This window comes from Phascolarctos cinereus, unplaced genomic scaffold (genome assembly GCF_003287225.1).
Source record: "Phascolarctos cinereus isolate Bilbo 61053 unplaced genomic scaffold, phaCin_HiC Scaffold_5;HRSCAF=322, whole genome shotgun sequence".
Classification (NCBI taxonomy): domain Eukaryota; kingdom Metazoa; phylum Chordata; class Mammalia; order Diprotodontia; family Phascolarctidae; genus Phascolarctos; species Phascolarctos cinereus.
In genome coordinates this window covers 68304826-68309234 of record NW_027555958.1, presented here as the reverse complement: position 1 = coordinate 68309234, position 4409 = coordinate 68304826, and the positions used below count along the sequence as shown (strand labels likewise).

Genomic DNA, 4409 nt, shown 5'->3' with positions numbered 1-4409 from the left:
GGTAAGGCAATGAAAGAGAGATGATCTGAGAATGTATAGTGATGGATTTAGAGTCTGTATCTCCAGATGCTCTTGTGACCATCAGTAAATCTAAAGTGTCCTAGCATACATATTTTAGGGAGGGAGTGGTCCTTTATTAAGTCACAACATGGTATATCCCACTTGGCAAGATCACAATAACTTCAAACTGTAAAGAAAGAATGGGTGGTGGGTTTTTTTTAACTACCCTAAATCCATTAAAACAACAACAAAAAGATAAGATCTAGGTAACCTCTCACAGTACTCACACTGAATTTGAGACTGCTTAAGAAAGATCTCTTCCTCAGTTTCATGCCCTCTTTGTGCACATTTATTTCAGAATATAAATATGTTGCATTGGAATGTGTTGCCAATATTTAAAATTGGGGCTTGCATTCCTGTATCCAACTGAATATACTAATAATGTTTAATCAGCAGCAATATTACTTTATATTAATGTTTTGTGCTGCTCCCAGCCACAGCGATAAGCGGCCGTCCCTATGTTTTTCATACATCAGCACTTGGCAAGAATCCCAGCTCTTGCAACAGTCATTTGATTCCAAAAGATGATAGAAATCCTATAATCTACCTCAGGATTATTTCAGAGTTTTTAGGAGATGTTAAATATTGCCTTTATCTCAAATAGGGCTGCTTAGTAGCTGGCTCGCCATTGTGGCTGTGTGGGGGCATTGGTATTCTAATCAGTGCTTTCAGTCAGTCATTGCAGGCTGTCTGGGTGAAACAGCAGGAAGAGGCTATAAGAACATCTGACTGGCAATGCTTTGGGAAGAAAAAGCTGAAGGCTACTCACGAGTCTGATTTGGGAGTATTATATGGAGAAAGGCAGCAGTCAAACTTCAGAAGGCATGTTATCCAGGGGGAAAAATATAGCCTCAGTTTTATTGGTAATATAGATGGAGAGGGTCTGGGCTAGGTGTCACAGTAGATAGAGCACTGGGTTGTAGAAGCAAGAAAATCTGGGTTCCGATCTAGCCTACGACATTTACTAGCTGAATAATTTTGGCAAGTCACTTAACCTTTGTTTGCCTCAGTTTCTTCAACTGTAAAAATGAGGATAATAATAGCACCGATCTCTGAGGGTTGTTGTGAGGATCAAGTAAAATACACTTAGCACAGTGCTTGGCACATAGTAAGCACTATATAATTATTACCGTTGCCTTGAACTCATAAACAAAACGTTCATACTTGTTCGTCTGGAACCAGAGACATGAAAAGGAAGTTAAGGAAGGAAGGTGACAAGCATTGTGAAGTGTCTACTACCAGTATAGTGCCAGGCACTATGCTAAGCACTTTATAAATACTATCCTTTTTTTAAAATTTTAAACAAGAAGTTTATTTAAACAAGATGTTTGACTTGAAGGGAAAACTACCTAGGATCAATTTTTTTTATCGTAATTTATCCCTACTAAGAGACAGAGATTGCCCTACGTGTAATAGCTACGTACAAAAAAGTTATAAAATTGTCCTTGATTTTACAATGATAAAAGAAAAACATTGAAATTATCCAATCAAACAAAGTATGCAAGGATTTTTGTTTGTTTGTTTGTTTGTTTTTGTTGTTAAACAGTGAGAGTGAAATAACTTACTGGAATATAAAGATAAAAGTAGAATGAGCATACCACTAAGGGACTAAGGGAGAAAAGGGATATTTTCACAGAACCAGTTTGTTTTTTCCCCTCCCCATCTCCATTTGACATTGATCATAACATCGGCCATTTAGTTAAAAAAAAATACGCATTATACCTGTGCACACACACCAGTTACTTTATGTACAATAAAGGAATGGGGGAAGGGAATCAAATAAGAGAGAAAACTATACTGCAGTAGTCAGGATGTGGATGAACCCAATCTTGGTTTTCTAATTGTGAGTGTATTGTTTTCCTTGGGAGCACAGTTCTGGAGTAGAGTTGCATGTTCTCTTTTTAGTAAGCGCCTCCTGTCTGCTGCTGGAATACATCAATTGTATCTTCATCCTCCATTTCCAACTCTGTAGGTGTGTCTGTTTCATTGATTGGTTGCCCATCAAATCAGAATCTGATCTGCCTCATTGACAAACCCTGTCGTTCACAATAGGCTTTCGTTAGTTTATTAAGTGGTATATGCCTCTTAATCTTAAATTGCACCACCGAACCATCTTGCCCTGCCACCTTCACGTTAATGTGGTCGTTGTTTTCAGTCTTGACGCCTTCCTTCGGCTTTTTGTCGACCATGGCGAGTCCGGGGGTCTCCTCAGCCGCCGCTTCACAAAAAGAGGCACCAGGATGGTCTGCTCCAAGGGAACGGGGGGAGAAGCAGCGGCAGCAGGAGCAGTAGGAGGATGAGGAGGAAGTTGATGGGGGTGATGGTGAGGAAGAGGAGGAGGAGGCAGTGGTGGAGGTACTTATAAATATTATCCTTGATACAACCCTGGGAGGTAGGAACTATTATTGTCCCTATTTTACAGTTGAGGAAACTAAAGCAAACAGAGTTTAAGTGACTTACCCAGGGTCACACAGCTGGTAAAAGCTTGAGGCTTTTTTTTTTTTATGTAGGCCTAGTCTTCTCTCCACTGAACAAACTACCTACCTAAAATCATCATAGATTTAGAGTTTGAGGAGACCTTAGAGGTCATGTAGTCTAATACCCTTATTTTACAGGTGAGGAAATGGGGGCCCAGAGAGGCCTGAGGATGACTGAGTTCAAATCCAGCAGAAGAGGTAAAAATAGAGGATTGCTTCTGACTTTGTTCCTAGAGTTGACCAAGAACAAGACTGGGTCATTTAACAAGATTAAAAGATGAGGAGGCCTGTATAGGTAGGTCCCTAGGAGTAGAAAGTAAGGTTCACCAGAATGGGAGGGGTTGACTCCTGAGAAATTTGCTTTCAAGAGCATTACAAACCCTCAGAGTAGCCCTATGAGGCTGGAGGCCTGCAGAGTTCCATGGGGTGGAAAGTAAGACTCCCAGGAGGGCAGGGAGTATTTTGATTGTTCTGGGCCCCTTCGAGTATTGAGTGCTTTTTTTCATCATTTATGAGGCCTTTGTACTATTGTTGGTTTTGTCTTGTTTCGTTTTTAAACTCTTTCTAGGGGATGAGGTAAAAACTGTCATACTTCAGATCAGCAGTTACCTTGAATATTTGCATGTATACTGGGGCAGTTTTCCTCTATCTGAAGAGGCCTAGATATGAGCTATATTCTGAAACTCTTGGGGCAAAAGAGTCCAATTTTGAGGTTGTCAGGGAAAGCTAGCTGGGAGTAAAACAAGTCAAAGGGAGTGATTTTTGAGAAGCCCCTGACATTGGATGCGGTGATTGTGAATCCAAAGTTGTTGTACCTAGGTCATATGTGTCATTATGGTACAAAACATCATCCTTTCCTCCTACCCTTCTCCTCTGCTAAAAAAGAAAAACAAAACAGAAAACCAACACCACACCAAACACTTAAATCAGCCTAACTCACCCCTAGGGATTTTCTAAAATATACTTACCTCCTCAGTCTTTGGAATGTGGATTCACAAAGTTGGGAATCCTTTTTATCCCAGCAAATATGTGAGCCTCGTGCTCTTGACAGAAACACAACAGGCACTAGTAAACATTGCATGGAAAACAAATTATGCTTTGCATGTTTAACCTTGTTAGACTATATCAAAATTCTTTCTACTGCTTCTTCTCACAAGAGACATAAAACATTGCTGTTCTTAAACACTTATGGTTAGATGCCCTGCTTGAGATGAACATGTAGCTTTCGTTATTGCTAATGGGAATTATGTTTATGCCCTGGGAAAGGGATAGTGTACGTTTTAGATTAAGCTTGATCTACATCTTCCAGATGGAATAAATTACTGGGGGCTGGAGGGGGAGAAGGGTACTAAATATTGCCCAAAGCCAAGTTTAATAGCAAAGCAATTCTTCTGAGTAACCAAAGTGGAGTCAACAGTAATAGTTGTGCTGCTATCACCATGTTAAGTAGCTGATATTGACTCCTCAAAGCCCTTATTGGTTTCAAAATGCACTGAATTCCATTATTTCCCAAAGGCTTGGGAGATATTCCTCTATCTTATTAAAATGGATTCCATTTGGTTTAGTTTTCAAGGCCGTTTGTTTGGAGTTCTGTAAATTTCCTAATCTGCAAGCAGACTGTCAAAGAGATTTTCATTTTTTCTTCACATTAATCCTCATTGTACCTCTATGACAGTACTGGGTCTTCATTCATTGGTTGTCCTCCATTCTCAAAGAGGACCAAAATGGCATCACTATGCTAGAGTCAGGTTGCCTTGTGTCTGACTGTGGCTAATTAGACCAATATGAGCTTGGAATGTCCTACCACAGGTCAGGCATAAGTAGTTCATGTGAACGTTTGGGGTGGATTCTCTAAATCTGCTCATCTCACAT

At 40.0% G+C, this 4409-nt stretch overlaps 1 pseudogene; it reads right to left on the bottom strand.

Annotated features, from left to right (window-relative positions):
• Nucleotides 1-1928: 1928 nt before the first annotated feature.
• Nucleotides 1929-2300, bottom strand: LOC110217630 (small ubiquitin-related modifier 2-B pseudogene; annotated as a pseudogene).
• Between the last annotated feature and the right edge of the window lie 2109 nt (nt 2301-4409).